Raw genomic sequence first — 21,548 nt, forward strand, 5'->3', positions numbered from 1 at the left:
TGGGATTAAAATCAGCCCAGCGCTACTTACATATAAAGATGAAATGATTTTTTTCTTAGAGAACCCTCTGTCTCAGTCATTTCCAAAAGTTGTCTTACACTGGTCTTTAGAAATGCCTCTTTTTCTCAGATAATAGCTCCTGCATCTCCATCAGAATTCTTTATTCATTCTCTACAAAAACTTAATACTGGAAGAGCTCCATGCAATCAGATAATCTTTTGCATTGGGCCTTCAGACCTGCCACATTTAATGCTGTGGGAAACTGGTAGGGGAGATTGTATGGAGTGGGGTGGATATAGTTAAAATCTCTTCTCTTCTCAAAGAGTCAAGGACATCTTGCCCTGCACCTGGAGTGGCATGACTGGGAGGCATCTCCAGTTGGGACAGTGCTTGATTGGACTATGTGATGGACATGTGGGTGCTGGGCCGGGACTTGAACTTTTGTTTACGTGGAGAAAACCTGGAAACTTTCAGATTCGGATTTCCCCAGATGTGCCAATATGACATCTTTAATAAAATGGAACTTTGAGGAAATTCAAGCCTCGGATCTTCTTTCATTGGGGGGTGTTACTTGGAACCCTGACAACCTCTTTAAACCAGTTACTGTGTTGGCAGTATGAAACTAGCTTTTTCCAGCAGACAAAACCATGCTGGACTAAATCAAAATAATACATTTTAAGCTTTGCCTACACAAGTCAGGCGTTTTGTGTGTGTGAAATTATTATTTGATTTACTCTTCTAATAAGTTGATGTCAGTCCCTAAGTCATGTCTGACTCTTCTTGACTCCATGAACCATAGCATGCTAGACCACTCTGTCCTCCACTGTCTGCCCAAATTCATATTTATTACACTGATGACACTATCTAACCATCTCACCCACTGGCGTCCCCTTCTCCTTTTGCCTTCAATATTTCCTGACCCCACGGTCTTTTCCAAGGAGTCCTCCCTTCTCATTAGGTGGCTGAAGTATGTGAGCTTCAGCTTCAGTATCTATTTCCTGATACAGTGGTCCCTAATCTGTGGACTGGCCCTGGTCCGGGCATGCAAGAAACAGGTCTGTGCAAACAAGCGAAGTCCCATACACGGGATGCAGACAGCACGTGAAACCATGCCCCCTTTGGTCCGTGAAAGAACCTCTCTCCATGGAACCAGTGCCTAAACAGTTAGGAGCCGCAGGTGCTGTCCTAATACACAGAATAAAGTTATTTATTTTCTGATTTGTTTCCTCCATTGGTCTCAGTAACAGAGAATTAGCACATACTGTATACTCCCATATTCTTTATGCCTAAACTTTTTTTTTCTTGTAATGATTGTTTCTTAGAATGTAAAAAAAAAGGCTTTTCCTGCACCACCAAGCAACCACTCCACCTGAAACACCTCGAAGATTAAGAGGAAATCTGATCTGGCCAGGCTCCCAGACGCCTCAAAGATGCAAAGGAACAACTGTAAACAAAAGAGCTTAGCATGAAAAGGTAATTAGAAAAGAATCTAGTAGGAATCTGACTAGGAGAAAAGATAACCTAGACTTCTTGGTCAGAACCGTGTTTATTATTTTTTTAAAGAGAAAAACATTTAGCTCTATATTTTGCACACGCACACACCACAAATGTAGCCCGAATCAATCACACATTGTTTCTTTTGTAGCAATGTTTTATTTTTGTAATGGGAAGATGTGTTTAATTTTTACTTTCCCCCGACCTGGTAGCACTTGCAATGTATCAGCACAACTCAAGGAAACCTCCCATTTTTATTACCCTCATTTCCTTCCTTTCCTTGCAATACAAATGGTTCAACAAAGCAATTTAATATATTTGAACAAGAACATCTTCCTGGTTGACAAAATGCTTGCATTGGCTGTTATACTTCCCTCCTTATTGTGTGAAGCTCACAGGCAGGTGCAGCTGTTATTATCTCCAACTGACCTCTGACAGCCAATTATCTGCACACTTAGGATGAATGAAAAAGTGTGCTTCTTCAGTCCCAATTCCAATACAATCGGTAGGCACAGAAGGTCTTCATTAGGACCACCTATGGAGGTGAAGAGGGTCATTCCTCTCCATGCTCTCTCCATGCCAGTCAAATTGCCAGCATCCCAGGCCTTTATAGAAAAGATTCTGAACATAGTCAAGTGTGATCAATCACCTCCCAATATTGTACAAAGATTCAGGACAGGAGTGATTAGAGAGATTAACAACATGGATACCAGCAAATTTATCCAATATATTTACTGTCATTATTTTAAAAAACAAAAAACACAATTGTTCAATTCATGATGGCTATTGCAAGATGAGTTATAGCCCAATACTGGAAAAATTCAGAGCCTTAGTCATTAGATCTGATATGAAAAATTGCAGAAGATTGTTGTTATAGAAAAATTGGTATATAAAAGATGGAAGATGTTATGATATATTAGACAAGTTATCTTTGATTCATTTGGGAAAACAGTTATCCTTTTTGTAAAACACAGTAATCTAAGATATTTTTTGTTTACTCCAGTATTTATGAAAGTTGTTGATTTCTTCTTAGACTTCTTAAAATACGATCATTCTGTGATATTTAAAAACTTTTATTACTGTCTTACATTTCCTATTATTGTTTTTACTGTATATTTTATCACCAGATCACATATCCCTCACTCTGTATCTGTGGTAAGCAAAAAGATTAAAACAAAAGTATAATCAATCACCTCCCAAGTGCTAAATTACACTCCTGAATGGTGAAATGAAAATGGCAGCTAGACTTTTCATTCAAACCAATTCAAAATATTTGTTTTTCTCTATAAGCACTAACGAGGAGAGATGTAACTCCATCAATTATTAATTTTCTTTCATGTTAATGATTATATAAAGTATTTTTTGTGTTTAATCCTAGGTTATTGCAGTCTTTATTTTAAGGATGTGGCTATGTTATATTTTGAATGTTCACACACACACACACACACACACACACACACACACACAACAAAGTAATAGAAGAAAATGTAAAGTTATACAGAAAAGGACAAATATCAACTGAAGTGTACCCCTATTGTATTTTAGGAAAGTGTATCTATAATAATAATTTCTGAGCAAGCTGGTGTGGTAGTCCAGAATATATATACAGATAGATTTCAAAAACATCACATTTCCAATCCTATCCTCTTGAAAGAAGAAAGTTGGAGTTCCTTTTATCTCAAGTCCTAATAGTGTCAGTTGAAATATTTGCTTGTTTACATTCTCTGCATTTTTTCACTCTACAGATATCAAGAAAGTCCACAAGGTTTGTTTGGAACCCTTCTGTCATTTAGCATGTTTTAAATGATCAGCTTAATATGATCAGTGTAATCATCTATGAAAGAAAACTCCATTGTTTTGCAGAACAATGCCTTGTATATGTGCTTCCAATTGCTGTATATAATGCAGTAAAATTGCTGAAAAGAATCACTTTTCAGAGTGCGGCTTACAATTCTAAAATAATAAAATATTTTAAACCTATAAAAAACAGTACAAAAATAAATATAAATGGATTCTCATTATTGCCATATGCTGTAAAAGAACTACAGGAGGGAGTAACTCATGTTTATTTTATTTTAAAAGTTGTACTTGGATTCTTCTCCAGCATTTCCACTTTTTTTCAAATTAATTATCCAACTGCATAAGGAAGACTGTTAATTTCCCTTAATTATTGTTTTCCTGAATTACACACACCATCAGCTATAGAATGGATTATTGTCTCCTGGTGACTGTGTAGATTAGTCTCTGTACTTTTCTTGGCAATATTTTGGAAATGGTTTCTTCCTAGCACTGCTGCAAGAGATTGACTGATCCATGGTCATTAAGCTGGCCTTTATATAAAAAATGGGACTAGAATTTACACATAAAGCTTTTACATGATTCAAAACAATCAAAGAAGGCTTTTGGCTTTTCTTTACCAAGCAAGATGAAGTGGCTGTTGATTCAGAAACCTTCTGCGTTTAGGATAAAATTAGCTCTGTACTGGGGAGAGCAGACTAGCAACCTCAGCATTTTGGGATTCATGGTTTCTGTTGGAAGCTGTGGCCAGAAATATTTTGCCCATTTCCAGCTGATAAGCCAGTTGTTGCCTTTCCTGGAATAGGATGAACAAAGGGCAGTCACTCATCCTCCTATAATCTCATGATAGGATTACTGTAATTTGCTCTACATGGCCCTGCCCTTGAAGGCCATCCAGAAACTTCAGACAAAGTCTGTCCTTTTCTCTTAAGCTGATTTCTGACAGATGAATATGATTTCTGAGCAAGAAGATCAAAGGGAAGTAAATAAAAGGGACATAGATTTAGTTTCCTCTCCTTCCTTCCTTCCTTCCTTCCTGGTTTCCTTCCTGGCTTCCTTCCTCCCTCCCTTCCTTCCTCCCTCCCTCCCTCCCTCCCTCCCTCCCTTCCTCCCTTCCTTCCTTCCTTCCTGGCTTCCTTCCTTCCTTTAAAAGTATTCTAGGAAGCAAAGACAGAAATGAGTGGAAGAGTTGTGACAACAAGAATTGTCTAACACTAGTTTCACATTGGATGCCTTATATGTGCACAGTCTAATGAAAGTGCTAGTATAAAAAGATAAATGCTAACCTTTTTCAAATTGCTGGAATGTCTTAGTACATTTATACAATGCATTAGTGTCTCAGATCTTCTAGCTATTTAGAACTTGACAGAATGCTGCTGTGAATGAGTATCAGCTGTGGTTGTTTTCTAAGGTTGTAGCTCTTCCTGAAGTGGATTTTGCTTTTGTTTTCATGCTTGGGATTAATGGTTGACATAATTTTTGAATTTTTGTAGCAGAAGAAAGGAAATGACTGATAGTTCTGAAGGTATATCAAGACTTGGAAAAGGCTTTTTGCCCTGAATGTGTAGTGTTAGGTTCCATTATCATATCATTTATTCCTGGTATCAGAAAAAAAAGAGTTCTTAATGGATCTAGATAACAAACAATGGATTTTCCACCACCACCACCCACATGATAGCTTTCTGGAAAAGGATTTTTTTAAACTACATTTAACATTGACATTTACAGCCCAAATATGTTTTTTTAAATTATGTTTATTTCAATCATGTTTCTGATAAGACCCAATTTTAATTTAACATCTAATAATTTTGACAGTGAAAAATGCATCTTTGCCAAATAATCCAAGGAGTTAAAGCAGGGATGTCAAACTTGGTTCGTCATGTTGTCTTCACATGACATATTGTGGCTTTTCTCCCCTTCACTAAACCGGGGTTGGGTATGGCCGTGTGACGCTTCTGGCCTGCAGGCCATGAGTTTGACACCCCTGAGTTAAAGGATTGAGAGAGATAAAAGCCTCTTCAGATGTCCATAATGCTTTGTGGCACACAACCAAAGTGAAAAGATAAGTCCAGGTATTCTAATTCCATTCTCACTTTGTTCTTGTTACCTTCTTCATAAAGTATATCAGCTCCTAAAGCAAAATGTTGTTTCTGTTGATTTGATGAAGCACTTTGGAAAAATTGAGGTTGTAGAGAGGAAATTCCCATTTTCAAAATGTGCTTTGAACATTAGGAGGATGCTGATAATGTGGACCGAGTAAGTATAGCTAGCTTGTTCAATGCTTTTGCTTTTTACATGTTGCTACAGTAAATTCAGAAGACATAAAAAGAGCTAAGCGCAATTGGAATATGCACCTATCTTGGTTAACTTGGTTAAATTAACTTGGTTATTTTAGTCACTTTCTTGGACCTGTAGACATAATCCAAATTTTGCTTTGTTTTCCAGAGTATTGTCCTCTGCCAAATTAATAGTTATTCCTTACACTTCCTTATCCAGATCATTAACGGAGAAAAATGAAGAGTATTGTGTCTAGGATTGAATCATATTTCACCTCGTTGTACCAAACTGATGAGTGCCATGGGCACTCTGTGGGGGTGATTTACAACTCTGTGGATTTATCAAGCAGTCATGCAATTCATCCCCACATTTATTAATTTGCTAATCAGCACATCTTGGAATACTTTAACTCAGGGGGTCCCCAACCCCTGATCTGTGGTATGCCAGAAAAGGGGTACACAAACAAGTGAAGCTCATCCATGGGATCAGGCAGCAGACAAAACCACACCCCTTCAAGTCTGCAGAAGAAACTCTCCATGGAAGTGGTCTCTGGTTCCCAAAAAGCTAGGGGCCATTGCTTTAACTCTTCTCTAGAACTATCTATGCTATAGTTAAAATGTTTTGCATTATTAAAAAATTGCTGGTGATTTCTTCTGGAAATACAGTAAAATACTGCAATCAGTATCATTCTACCTATATTAATCATTATAACTTTGAAGGATGTTCTGGTATGTTCCTTCCTATTGTTGTTGTATTGCTATTTCCTTTCTGACATGCACACAACCAGATAATGCAAAAAAAAAAAAAAGAACTGATCAGCAGAATATATACACTCACACAAGCACACACATACATATTGGGTGTGTTCCTTTATAAGCAGAATCCAAACTGAATGTGTCAAGCCAGAGGCGTTTAATTATTTTAAGTGTTTTTAATCCATCACACCCAGGAAATATCTATCCAAAAATAACAGCTTCCTTTTGGTTATGATGATACAACTGCTTTCTACAATTAAGGAAAAAGCATAATAGCCAAAGTTTTGATCAGAGGAATGAGAGCGACATGCATAAGATAATAAAACATTTTTTAATATATTCACTTAAATGATCATTTGGCTTGCATACAAAAGTATTTTATTACTTAAATGTGGAATGTTTTATATCTCTAACTTCATAATTGCATGCACATTTTGCTTATGAGCTGAGCAATGACTGAGCCCAGTATTATCAAAAGGCTGGGACATCAGCAATAGTGTAAAGAAAAGATAATAAAGGGGCATGGGGGGGGTGGAGGTTTGTTAAAACAATAATTCTCAACCAAGTTCCAAACACTGGCATGAGAAGACCTTCTATTCAAGATGCAATTCATGAAAACATTGCTTTGGGGGTGGTGATCTGGTGAACTGCTTGAACAATGTATCAATTATTCCACCTCCAAAGTTATTTAAATAATGTAATCCAAGGTATTAAGAACTCAGTTGCCTGGAAAGCAAAGAACTGTATTGGAGGAATTGATTTATTTTGCCTAAGCTTCTTCTGATTCTACTTTAAGCTTTTGTTTATGGCGTCACTCTGACTAATTTACAACATCTGAGTTCAGAGATCACTTCTAATTATCACTCTGCCATGTATCTTTGCCATAAAAAACCCTTAAGAATAGTAAAAGAGAATAACCACAATATTATTTTTGTTCAGTTGTGTTGATCAAAAGCAGAAAAACCTATAGTAAGGTTTTATAGTAAGATAGGCTGAAAAAGAATGAGCTCTCATCCTTCAAGCTCAGGTTTCCACGATCCAAGTGAGGATAAAATAAATGAAGAGTATCATAAGTGGTTCCATGTACTCCCATTAAAAATTCAAGAGATAAGACCCTATTTCTACTGTTTTTTTTTAGACTGACTCTTAAATACCCTAATTCCTTAGAGAAACAACACAACTTACTGCCAAGGCTGTTAATTATGGTTGTTGACTGGTATGATCCATTTCCTGGATACCAAAATTGTCACATTTCCTTGGTATCCAAATCCTCACTATGGTAGTTTCCGTAAGAAACCAAAAGAGCTGAATATTCACCAGTAATAGCCATGAACTATTATGATGCCATCACTCAGCTATATCTCAGCTTATCTGCATTCACAAGTGATAGTAATAATTTGCCTCCTTATGACATGAATAATTTCTGCCTTCTTAATTACTTTGAAACTTCTGTTTTGTTTAATAAAGCTGGTATCCTTCATATATTAAGCAACAGAAAAGTTTAGTGAAGCTAACAAAATGCATGTGTATATGTTCTATTTTACTTTGGGGAAAGGAAAGTGATCCACCTCCAAGGCAATTGTAGATATCTTTTTAATTGGGATACAGTTTCTTTTCATTTTGTGGTTGGTTTGTATAGTCCTATTGTAACATACCAGACTAAACCTCTCTTTCCCTCTCTTTCATGTCTACTTTGTCTAATTACAGACAGAAAATGTTTGGGTGAAGCCTCTCTTTATCCCAGATTTTTTTTAAAAAAACCACAATTATTACAAATTGTAACTTTAAATTATGTACCCGTTCTTTTTCTTTCTCAGTGAAATGAAAATTTAGTGTATCTTCCATTACTCTTTCCTTAAATTCACCTTGCACAGCACAACTTAGCATCCCTCCATTTCTCCCTTTCTTAAAAAAAAAAAACACGCCACCACTTCCGTTATTTCAGTATGTGCAACTTGCCTTTTGATTGTTGAAAGGGATATATGTGCTTGTGGTTTGCTCTTTGCAGGGAGATACCGTGTCCATTGCCTTTAAGGGGAATGGGGTTAGTCTTCACTAGAAATCTCCTCTTTAAGTCCAGACTCCAGAGTGAAATATTTCCAGCCTTCCACCCCCAGATTCCTTTTCTAACCTTTCCTCGCTTCTTTACAAACCAATTTCCCTTCCTGGGGATCTCGTGCCCCATCCCGTCTCTCATAATCCGTCTCTCCAGCCCCGCTGCCCACCTAGTTTGAATTAGTCCTGGGTTCTCATCCAAAGTCCCATGGACTTCTTTCTCCACCCCGTTCGCCCCTCTGACAAAACTTTACTCTAAAGACGGAGGAAGGCAGCACTTCTACTACGTGGAGAGAGAGGAAGAGGTGGGTGGAGAGACATCAAGGGGGGTCTTCACGATGACTGATGGACCCCAGCCTCCGGGTTTTAGGTTAGATAAACAAGTTCTGCAGTTGGTCGGTTTCCTTGTGCTCTTCTTTTAAAAAGTCCCTCCTTCCTTCTTCTTCCCCTCCCGGTTTCTGTGGCTCTCCCTCCCCCATTTTTTTTTTTGGGCAGCTGCACTAGTGACGGCGGCGGCAACACAGCAGCAACAGAGTAGCGCAAGGGCGCCTGACAGTTGCGTGCATATGGGGTAAGTTTTGGTGGTGGGTTGAGTGGAAGGGCAGAACTGGCCGATCAAGGGGTTCAAATGGGGGCCGCTGCTGACAGTCAGGAAAGGCGGGTCGCTGATGAGACGTGAAAAGCCGATCTTCGGGATAGACTGGAAGCTTTCGAGTACATATCAGGTCCACCTCCGAAGCGGAGACACCGCTTTTGGTCAACTTTGAGACACCCTCAATCTCCCTCCTTTCCCAGACTCGGAAGACGGAGGCTTCCGAGCAGCCCTCCCAATCCTCCCTTTCAGATTGCGCTCCCGGTGCCCAGGAACCAGGTAGTCCGGTGTGTGTGTGTGTGTGTGTGTGTGTGTGTGTGTGTGTGTGTGTGTGTGTGTGTGTGTGTGTGTGTGTGTGTGGGCGAGCCAAGGCAGGGTCCCCGCGACTTTTCTCTGGGAAACCGGGCTGCTTTTCGGAGTCCTTTGCAAAGGAAGGAGCGCGGCACTAGTTGAACTTTGGAAGTGAAGGCTCTAAGGCTGAGGATTTGGAAGTGGCTCAGTCAGTGTTACTGAACGGCAGGAGGTCCTGCTAAGTGATGGAGACGGAAAGGGGAAAAGCAAATCTGCTTCTGGACGATTGGATGGGAAATGGTAGAAGAAGCCAGAAAAAGTCATTCGGGAAAGATGGGGGGCGGGGAGGAATATGAAAATGAAATCACAGCGCTAGTACCCGCGTGATGGAAACAAAGTGTGGGAGAAACAAAACAACAACAAAACGTGTTTAAAAAAAAACTTCAGCTAGGCTGCAAACAATTCCCTGGGCAGAGGCATTTTGGTAATTAAGTGAGGCTTTTAAGAAAAGTTTATGGTGACAGAAGAGGACTAAACAGCAGTAAATAAAATAAACAAACCTCACTCCATTCTTTCAAACATGCATTCCCAAATCCTGAAACTCTTTCTGGAAAAAGTTAAAAGGAAGGAGGGAGGGGTTCCCACCACTGAGCAAATTAGGAAAAAAAATGGAAGAAGGGAATTATGTAAATATATTGCAACCTTTCTAACTTAGTACCTTCTACATTCTTTGGGATGATGCCTTTTGGGTTTCCCAACCAGAATGGCCAAAGGCTTTGAATTATGGGAGCTATGATTCTAATTTATCTCGGGGATACTAAGCTAATGACCTCTGGCCAGATATTTCATACATGAAATCCAACACATAATTACTACCTAGAGGTAACCAAATTGACCTTGGAATAAGGTTTTATTCTGCTCTTGCTTGGTTATATCTGTATAAGGTAAAATATGTGGCTAAATCCAAAAAAGAGAGCTTTAAACATTCTTTCCCTGAACCATTTCAAAATGAGTAAAGCAGATAGGAAAAAAATGAAGAGTACATGTAGAAGTCCTTTAAATTTTCCATAGGTTCTACTCTCTTTGGATGAACAAACTGGCCTCTTGTCCGCAGCACTGATCTATTTTACAAAATTTCTGTGACAGCTAGAAAGCAATGAATTGGATCTGGATTTTTATTACATAATATTTGGGGTGGATCCTACATAATCAAAGAATCTGAATAAGTTCCTAGTAAGTTTTTGTGATTCCATTCAATGTTTGGATTTAATCTGTGGTATGTGAACTATTGGGATGATTTGAAATAGCCCCTTCATAGTAGTATTATGTGAGTATAAATCATTTTCTGAAACAATTCAATCTCTATCTCCTTCACTCACCTTATTTCTATTCCTTTGACACTGAAGCTGCCACTTGGGATTTAAGAATTTTGGGGGGTGGGAGAAGAGATTCATCTCTGAATCATCTTTCATGCCAATGTGATTAAAGAAAGGCCTTAAGTAAAGAACTATGATGTAGATAACATTAGTGACATAAACACTTACATATTTTTAATATAAAACCAGTAGAAACTCAAAAAGGACAAGATGCTTGAAGTACATGCAGTTAGAGAAAATACAACCAGTAATATTAAAGGTTTGGTAAAATTGGAGGAGGAAATTAATGGGGTATCCAAAAGCATGAATTCTGTAAAAAAAAAAAAAAAAGAAATAAACTGTACTGGAAATAGAATTGTACTGCAGACTGAGAAATATTGTTGACTTCTTCATTCTTAACGTTTTTGCTGTTTACAGGTATACGCAATACATTCTTTTGTTCTCTTTAAGAAGTGGTCTCCATGATATCCTCCTGCTTGTGTTTGCATGAATGAAAGCTTTCCTTCCCTGGATTGGAGCCTCACTAGTATGTGGTTTGGGCATTGTCTGTGTCTGACAATAGTAGAAAAATATATCCTTTGTCTACTTGGCAAAAAAAAAAAATCAGTTCTGTCTCAAATAATCTTTCCCTAATATTGTTGTAGGCTCCATTGTATCATCTGCATATTTTCACATGTACTCAACCTGCTGCTGCCAAAATATCAAACTTTTTGAGATTGCTAGTTCATATCTCCTGGGCCTTAGTCTCAATGGTTACTCCTTTTGGTTCAACATCCAGAGGCGTGGTGGCACAGTGGTTAGAATGCAATACTGGAGGCTACTTCTGCTGATCACCAGCTGCCAGCAGTTTGGCAGATCAAATCTCACAAGGCTCAAGGTTGACTCAGCCTTCCATCCTTCTGCGCTTGGTAAAATGAGGACCCAGATTGTTGGGGACAATATAAAACTCTGTAAACTGCTTAGTGAGGGCTGTAAAGCACTGTGAAGTGGTATATACATGTAAATGCTATTGTTATCCATTGTTACCTACAACTTTTTTCTTTTCTCAGACTGTTTTCTTTCTTCCTGGACCACTTTTCCAAAGCATCTCTAATGAGATAACACACCTTTTAGTTTTTATAACACATTATCTTAAAATACATTTCATGATAAATCTTCAGTTGCAATTCTCTAGTTCTCAAATTCCACTTCAACTCATGCTGTAGATTAAGTATAAACATATGCAACTGAAAGAGTGTCATATTTCTTCCATGTTAATGATACTTCCACTTTTCTGTCCTTCATCTGTTGTTTCCCAGAGAAAATTTTAGATGGCAAGCTCTTTGGAAGAGAGGCCTTAGTTTTCTACTTTATAAAGTATCCTGCACTGGTGAAACTTATAACTTGCTGTTGCAAGAAAGAACAGAGAAAAGCACAGAAGAACTTTGAATCAAGGAAACATGTTAATTCCTAAAGTCGTAAAATAGAAATTGCAGGTTCTAAAAAAATCAATGTATTTTAAACAATCAAGTAAAGTGTGGTAGGAAAAGAAACTGGCAGATAAAAGACTGAGCTATTTTTGATGTATTGATTTCTTCTGCTGGCATTAATAGATCTGTGGATCAGAAAATGTAGTTCTTCTTGAAGTGATAAAACTAGCAGAATTCAATTACTTTAGAGAGATGAAAGCTGGCATAGCTTAATGCTTCTCCATTAAATAAAGTTTGAGCAAGTAAAGCCCCTCTCCCAAACTAGGTTCTCTGTCCCTAATTTTTTTTATTATAGTTGAACTCATAAATCTGGATGAAAGACAGCGTAGTGATAACTGAAGTTTGGTGGAAGACAGAGAGAGAAGAGAAAAATATTCATTTGGGATAATACTAAGGGAAGTGGTTGATGGTTGAAAGATCACAGAAAAACTAGCAGAAATGAAAGCAAATACTTAATGTGAGTATTGGGAAACGATTGCAGATTGAATGGGTAGGCCATCTAAAGTGGGAATATGTCTTTACTTAGTTAGTTTACAGCAGTGTTTCTCAACCTTGACAACTTTAAACTGTGAACTTAAGCTCCTAGAATTCTCCAGCTAGCCAATTCCACACATCTTAACATTGCCAAGGTTGAGAAGCATGGACTTATAATATTTATCATCATATTATTTATCATTTATCTTGGCTAATGTGGACTAACTCTCTAACATTTAGAAAAAGATTAGCTCTGAAAGATTCCTGCAAGGTGTTCAGTAATAAGGCAATGTCCTGGATTAAAGAGATTCCTTTGAAATGCAGCATCACATTAAAGGTACTATAACAGCAGTACTGTCTGCACAGTTGGGTGTTTTTTTTTTCATTTGCTGGACAGTTCCCTTGTAAAGGGTATCTGTTTAAACAACTGGATAAGATTATGGAAGAAGATTACCCTGAGTTGTTTACAAAGACAGATAAGCCTGCCTTTGATACACCACTTCAGAAGACTGCATTAATTAGGAATATTGAAATAGTTCTCAATCAATGTCCATTTCCTTTCGATTTTACCCAGCTCCTAGCGAAAGAAATGTATAAGCAATTGGTATCTGTATAATTCTTTATAATCTCCTTTATGCCATCATCTCAGGAATAATTTCTAACAAGCCATGTGTGCCCATGAATCTTTATCTATATGCATCTACTCCATTTGTCTGTGAACTGAGTATATTTATTCTTGGAACATGAATGTAGATAGTGACAAGCGTTGGCAGAATGCTCAATTCTTCATGCTGATAAGTTTCTTTTTTAAGCTTGTGCATGGCTAAGTGAACAAATTGTTAAGAAATGCTCTGCTTTATGAATTTTTGGTCATGCTTGTTAAGGAAATCATTGCAGTCATTAAGTGAAGCACATGGTCATTGAGGGAATGTGTTCCCTCCATTGATTTTACTTGCCAGAAGCTGCTGGGAAGATCGCAAATGGTGATCAGGTGACCCCAGCACACTGTAACCATCATCAATCCATGCTGACTTTTGACCATGTGACTTCAGAGGCACTAAGTGTAAAGATTGATTATAAGTCACTTTTTTCAGCAGCATCATAACTTCAAATGGTTGCTTAACACATGTTTGCTAAGTAGAAGATTACCTGTATATGCATGCCAAGTAAATCTGTATGCAGATTTTAATTTTAAGTTTATCCTTCAGCTTCATCAGATTGCCTTTAAATGAATTATATTTTTTTAAAGTGCTATTAAACATTAAACACAACAGTAGGAAGAGAAGCATGCATAATTGGGGGGCCCAGAGCTGAGGAAAAGATAGAATGGAAAGGAAATGAAAAGATTAACTGTACAGTCTTATTCACATCTTCTCCAAAATTTACTTCCAGCAAAAAGGTTACAGATTACACTCTTAATCCCCAGTCAAGACATTTAAGAGGTAAAACAAGGGATAGAGCTAGTTTGGGATAGACATTTTGTGGTTAATAGTTTTTCACATTTGTTTATAGAATTAAACGCTGAGGAGATGATCAGAGAGAAGTAACTTCTTTAGCAGATTTATGTTTAATAATATAACTGCTCTGAGATTTAAGAAATAAATCCCAAAATAAGATAGGAAGAAAGTGTGTTTGTGTATTCAGGAAGAATTAACTGGCATCTTCCTGTTAAAAAATTCCCAAACTGCTATGTTCACAGCATGACTTTCTGATTGAAAATATGAAAATGAAAAAAGACGGAGGGGCTAGCATCTGAAAAATTTATCTTTTTTGTAAAACTAGAATTTTTTGCAGCGATCTAAATATGTAATTTAAAAACCATCAGATCTTTCCAAAGGGTAAATATAGTCCACCTTGCCTTAAGTTCCGAAAGCAAAAATCTTATTGATGTTACACTATGTCATTACCTCATGTACAAGCTTTTACTTTGTTTTTACACATTGTGCACCAACAATTTAAAGATATCTCATGTCTGTTTTGGATAAACATGCAGCTATTCTGCAATCCATTGATAGTTGCATGACAGTATTTCTGAGCAGCTAAACATCATCTTACATAAATTACCCTTCCGGTTTTTCTTCCTGAAATAAGTAAATGGGACAAAATAAAACTGGGCTGAGACATTTTGTTGAAATATTTGTGAAGAAATGGTTTATAATGCTCACATCACAGGCTGAAAAACACAATTATCTCTTGCATATTTGTAGGATGACTATGAAGGAGGTTTGCTTTTATTTTTTAAATGGCAGTGGGTTTGAGGGAGAGAAGAAAACTCTAAAAGTTGCCCCAGACAGCAAGAAAACAAACAAACAGGTCTAGATACCGAGTTCATTCAGGTACTGTATATCTCAGGCTGGAAAAGAAAAGATAAAGGGAACATCATTTATGGCTCCCTAAATCCCCTGTCACCAAGCCACGCTTGACATATTCAAAAGGAAGTTGCTCTAAAGTGTTTTGGGTGGTCTTTGATGGACCTAGAATAGGGTTGTCAAACTTGTGGCCTGCGGTCCAGATGTGTCATGCGCTGGCCATGCCCATGCCTAGTTTAGCAAAGGGGAAAAAGTCACAATACATCGCATGACAATGCCGTGAGGATGCAAGTTTGACACCTCTGACGGTGAGATAAGATAACCTGTTTCTTGCCAACAGCATCATCAGTATTTTATTCTTATTTTGCTTTAATCTGCCTTACCTGATCCTCACGATCTTCTGAATTCCCCTTGTTCTCAAATGACAAAATATTGAATACCTTAAATTAAGTAAGAGGTCACAAATGTGTGCTACATTAAATGTTCTTTGATTTACCATCCCTATAATCCTTTGTTATTGGTGGTATTGGTCAGATCTCACACATCTTGAATTCAAAGAAACATATGTTGTCCAGTGCAGGGCTGCCAAACTGAAAGAGTGGGATCGGGAGAACCACCCACCCACTTCATTATATCCTCTAACTCACCACTAGTGAGGCTATTTACTTCTGGAATTATGGTGAGAACAAAGTTGCCTGTGCACAAGTAAAAAAAAAATCACAAGGAAAAGCTCCTAATTAACTGAGGATGGTTCTTATTGAACGTCAAGAAAAGACTTAAAGATTAAGGCAAAATCAGGTTCGGTGTTCGTTTTTTCTTTCCATTTCTTTCCCTGTTTCTCTTCTTTCCATCAGGCATTAGAGGCTCTTTGCAATGTTCTTCATCACTCTGAAACTGAGCAGTTGTTAACAGTCTTCTTAATTGACTTCTCCGTCATTCAGTCTTTTCTTATATGAAAAAACAGCTGTCTTTATTACATTTCTGCTGCTCTAGTCTTTGAAACATCCCTCCTGATTCAGGAGATACAGAGTTGACTCCACCAGAGTCATATTGACATCAGGCATCCTTCTTGGGGAGTGTGAATATTGCCATGGACAAATATGTGCTGCAGTGCTTGTTCAACTATATTGTAATCCCATTGTCTTTAGTTCCACTGCTGAGACTTGCATCAGCAAAAAAACTATGTTGCTATGCAGTCGTGCAATTTGTTAACCTTATTGCATATCCCTATCTTGCCTCCACCCCCTCCCCCTATATTCAAAATCATTACTAGTTAGTATTGTCTGGATGATACACTGCTTGATTAATAAAACAACTTTTCTGGATGTGCTACAGTTCCTCTTCACCATATTGACAGTCAGTGGGAATATTTCTATATTTCTGTCAATAATAGCACTGTGATAGGAACAGGGTGGGTCTGTAGGCTTCATTTTTGGCTTTTTTTTCTATTTGATCAACCTGAATTAACTAAAACAGCAGAAATAGAAAATGTAAAAATGAGCCAAAGAATTAGGAGAGACTTTTTTCGGGGGGGGGGGAGAGCACTTCTAATTAGGATATCTTGTCTCCTCCTCCTCTCTTTTTTTAAATATCATCAGCAAGGATCAACTTCTGCCTTACTTTCTTTCATTGTCTGAATATCCTTCAGAGGAATACAAGGCTGAAATAGTTCAATTGTGGGAATCCAACATTTCAGCCATGCACAAAACTGATAAAATAGCCTGCTACTCTAGCATTTGCATGAGAAACTTGCTACAAACCTGCAGTTCTGGTGAGTACAGTTGGCGCAAAGCTAATGGGACTTCTAAAAAGTGGCTTGTTGGGAAAACTGGGACAGAGGGGATCTCTGCCATGCTACTTGCCCTAGAAGAATCCAGTCAGGTGATCTATTGTTGCTGCCCTTGCCCTTAGCTCTAGATTGAGAGAGCCGAGGTGGCGCAGTGGTTAGAGTGCTGTACTGCAGCCACTTCAGCTGACTGCTATCTGCAGTTCGGCGGTTCAAATCTCACCGGCTCAAGGTTGACTCAGCCTTCCATCCTTCCGAGGTGGGTAAAATGAGGACACAGACTGTGGGGGCGATATGCTGACTCTGTAAATTGCTTAGAGAGGGCTGAAAGCCCTAGGAAGCGGTATATAAGTCTAACTGCTGCTATTGTTTCCCACTAGTTTGCTTCATTGAGAAGCACCTACTCTGAGCTTTACAAAAGTCCATGGATATTCCATAAATGGCAGGAGTAATTTTTTTAGGAAACTGGAAAGAAAGTGGCCAGGTTGCCCCAGTTCATGGAAGATTTTAACCTCCCTGATTAAAGATTTTTTTAAAAAAATCAAGCTTAATGAGTCCAAAAGTAGAAAAAACCTATGAGACCCTACAAGAGCGGGGCTTAGGAGATGGTTAATGAAGCATGCCCAAACTATGTAGCATGAAATGTGAGAGTTAAAGAGAAATTTGTGGGAAGAAAAAGAATCTTTAGCAAGAATCTTTAGCCATGGAGAGAAATGACACCTTCCATCCCTGCCAAGTTCTTTGGGAAATACAAAAGTGATGAATCAAATTTAAAATATGCAAAAAAAATAGCGTTAGTTAGTAGCAAGCTGCATGTTATTAATCTGGGAAGAAAAATGCTAAGGTATTTTAACACCGTTATAATTCAGTATATCTGAAACGTGTAAAAAAACCCTTTATTTTTAAACATTCTTCTGCCCAAATTAATTTCCTTGATCCCTAAATTGGCCAGAGTAAATATAAAGGTTTCAAAGAATTTGGGGAACCCTATAATGCAAGGCTTCCAAACTCTTTCCAATGTTGACAATTAAAGAGGAGAAAAGAAAGCCCGTGGGTTGTAGGTGGAATCTTTTTTTCTTCATTTCCTCAAGACAAAGTCTTGTCATGTTGATTCTAAGCATTAATCTACCAGGGACAACTTGAATCCAGGGAAACATAAGAAACACATCTTTCTAGTGTACTTGACAACACATGCTTCATGCTGAGTATTTTTATTGCCATGTCAGATGCTGCTGTATCCATGTCTTAGTGAGACAACATCAAAACAGCAACAGAAAAGCTGACTGGGAAGGGACGGGGTAAAGTATTTCTTTAGTTTGAAATAACAAATAAAGATATTTTCTTGCACCAACTTGTGGTGCCTGTTTCAGAAGGCAGGGTTGTGGGGGTAGAACAGAAAAAAGATATTGCTGAAACATATTTGTTTCATGATTGTTGTAAGTGTGAAAAGGTCTAAAATCCACCAATTATGGGGGATGGCTTATATGGAGATTCTCAATCAAGCAGGTCATGGTTACCTAAAGATGCTTTCTATCAAAGGCAACTTGTTTTGCTTGAAGATGTTTCACTTTTTATGTAAGAAGAAGTGAGAATCCATAGCTGAAGAAGTTTCTTGGATAAGAAGTGAAACATCTTCAAGCAAAACAAGAATGTCCAGTTGCCTTTTGAAGGAAAGCATCTTTGGGACGAGGATTTTTCTTATTTAGGAGAATCAGTGGGGGGTTGCAGGCTGTATGCCCCGGTACAGGTGTACCGGTGCCTGCCGAGAGCACCAAGTACTGTTTTGGTACGGTGCTCTGGATGACTCAGCTGCCAATCCTCGTTTCTTACCTGTATTTGAAGGAAATGGGCCATTTGCTCAAACGTGCACAGTGTACGACACCTGTGCGAAGCTCCGCCGAGCAGCTGGAGCATCGCGGAGGGTCGCAGGAGGTAAGGACGCATGCGTGTGCTGCACGCGTGTGCTTGTGCACTGCACACATTCATGTGGTGGTCGCCAGGCCCCGTTGCACCATACCGGTTGCAATGGGATTCGGAACTCACCACTGGGGAGAATAGATATGGGGGCTGACATAAACATAAGGTTGAAAATTAGCATAAGGAAAAAGTAAAGAAATGAGAAATGTTAGAGAGGATCATAACAAGATTAAAAACGACAAAAGCATTGGAGTTCTTTTCCCTCCTCCCTTTGACATTCAGAAGAACTGCTTGAATGTATTCTAGCAGAAGAGCAAGATATAAACAGCAGCAAATCTATACATTTCCCAAGCTTTTTACTAATGAAATTTGCAGAGATGATAAAGCTTAATGATTAAGCACTCATGCCAATATAAGAGAATCCATTATACCCATGATGGTGAACTTATGGCATGTGTGCCACAGTTGGCATGCAACGCCCTCTCATGAGCCATCACCCCAGTTCACTTCTGCCACACATGTGCGCGCTTCCTGCCAGCTAGCTGGTCTTAGGGTCTCTGCTGTGCATGCATGGGAGGTGGGAGGCTCAAAATGGGATGCAGGGTGGGGGTCATATGCACATGTGTGGAGGTGGGGGAGTATGCATATATGTGGGAGTGGGGGACAGTGGTGGGTTTCAAATTTTTTTAGAACCTATTCTGTGGGTGTGGCTTATTTTGTGGATGTGGCTTGGCTGTCATGGGACTGGGCAGGTATGGCCAACTTGACATCACTAATGCACACTCAGTCACATGACTCCCCCTCCCAAGCCATGTCCATGTGGCAAACATTTTTGGGATTCCAATGAAGGGGGGGAGGTAGAAAGGGGGGAACTCCCAAAAACAGACAACTGGGGGATTAAGGGCTGAAATTAGGGAGATTGGAGAAGGCAGGACAGAAAGAAATCCAGGAGAAAGCTATCACAGGCTGGAACGAGTGAATGAGGCAGACAGAGAATGAAAAGAGATAGCGTAGCCAAGGGAAAATGAGCCTGCAGCCCCCTTCATTCACTTTGGGCAATGGGGGGGGGGCTTTCTTGCATGCCTTCCGGAGAAAGAAAGAAGGCATGCGAGAAAGCTGTTTAAATGAAGGAGGCTGCAGGCTCCTTTGCCCTTGACTATGCAATCTCCTTTTGTTCTCTGCTACCTGGACGATGAAAGGAGATCACATAGGGCGGGGGGAGCAAGTGAGGGGGCAGCCAGGAGGCAGCATTCCGGTACTGTGCCACCTGACGAACGGGTTCTAAAACGTATGCTGAATTTCACGAATGGGTTCTAGCGTACTGGTTAGAATCGGCTGAAACCCACCCCTGGTAGGGTAGTACGTGTGCATTGTATTATGGGTGTGGGTCCGCATGCACATGCACGCTTTTGGCACATGAGGACAAAAGGTTAGCCATCACTGTCCTATGCTATAAAGGGCTCTATAAGTGATGACCAACATTTAGAATTGTATTTGGAAGTTATTTTCATGTTTATCATAGTAGCTTCAAGGATTTTATATGCTTTTAATTGGAAAATATTTTTGATCTCTGTGGAAGAATGGTTATTTAATCTATGGGAATATGTTTTGATGTCTAGAACCACTACACGTCTAAAGAATAAATCTGATGTACAAATCAATATTATTTGGAAACCATTTCTGAATTATAATTCTAAATAGGAATTGTGTTTCCATTTTATTCAGGCATATAGTCTACACACTATATAAAGTATTGTTTCATTGTATTATTTCTTTTTTAGCATATTGATTCTGATTATGTTAAAATATATTAACTATTTCTACAGTTCAGTAAAAATATGTCTAGATTAGAAATTTGATATGGAATATCTTATAGTAGTCCAAGTTGTTAATTGTGTGCTATATGATATTTTAGATCTGATGGTTATTTAGCAGTTGTTGGCCATCAACAAGTATTTTAATGCTTATATTTTTTCCTTCCTTGCATTGCATCTGGAAACATGTTATTTAAAATATAAGAGATAATTGTAAGGGACATGAATTAAAAGATGAAATATATGGAGAGATATAGTGAAGGTGTTTAAAATAGTTTTCACTATGTTTCTTTTCTCCTCCGTTCAGTATTAATTTCTTTTACTTACTCTTTCTTACCACTCTGCATAATGTTGCTTATCCTGAAAGGGAATAACATAATGGTCATATACATGAGTATCTAGTGTCAACTCGCAAAGCATTCCTGGCCTGCTCTCGAGTTGCCATAGGCAGGGGGATGGGGAATGGAGCCTTGAAACTGCATCAAGGAACTTGCATTTCAGTCAAAACAAAGCACATTCTAGCTGGTAATGACAAGGTCATCTCCACACAGACCCACAGTGGCCAGAGGAAGTGACTTCTACAACCTGCAAAATTGCTTTGTTGGGGAATGTGACTGATGACACCTTGGGGGGAGACAGAGTCAGAGCCAAGGTGCAAATTAAATGAGGTCCGAGTTGGCTTCACTTGGTCTGTGCTGACATGAAGTTCCTAATAAGTAACTGGTTTTCTTTTGAAGCTTGGCTTGAGGCTCATGGTTTAGTTAGGGCATTGTCAGAACCCTGACAGCAAGCCAACTCTCCCAAAACTAATTAAAATGACTGGGATTCCTGAGTCCTGGGCTCTCTACTCACTCCCCAATACCTGGGGTGCATGGAAAAAAACTCAGGCTACCATGACAGAGGGTGGACTAGCAAGAGAGCTTGCTCCAGGTGACCCAGAGCAGGGCAGACCTTGCCCCCACCCAGGGAACTCCAGGAAACAGCCTGACATCTAGGTATCTTTTGTTTTGTGTTGTGTTGTCAGTAGGAATTCACAGCAAAATTGTATGTTGCACTTATTCCACACAAACAAAAGTCTCCTGCCCCTATGCTTTGTGTGTACCTTTTCAGTAGTACCAAAGTCCTTTTATTTTTCTACTATC

The 21,548-nt window shown here is 38.8% G+C and overlaps 1 protein-coding gene across 1 annotated transcript in view; it reads left to right on the top strand.

The window, feature by feature from the left end:
- Nucleotides 1–8,848: 8,848 nt before the first annotated feature.
- Nucleotides 8,849–21,548, top strand: part of FBLN2 (fibulin 2) — a 136,366-nt gene continuing 123,666 nt past the window's right edge. Inside the window, 1 exon segment of the mRNA XM_032239092.1 lies at nt 8,849–8,949. The gene's annotated coding sequence lies outside the window, so the exon portion shown is untranslated.

The sequence above is a fragment of the Thamnophis elegans genome, chromosome 2, assembly GCF_009769535.1.
Source record: "Thamnophis elegans isolate rThaEle1 chromosome 2, rThaEle1.pri, whole genome shotgun sequence".
Lineage (NCBI taxonomy): Eukaryota > Metazoa > Chordata > Lepidosauria > Squamata > Colubridae > Thamnophis > Thamnophis elegans.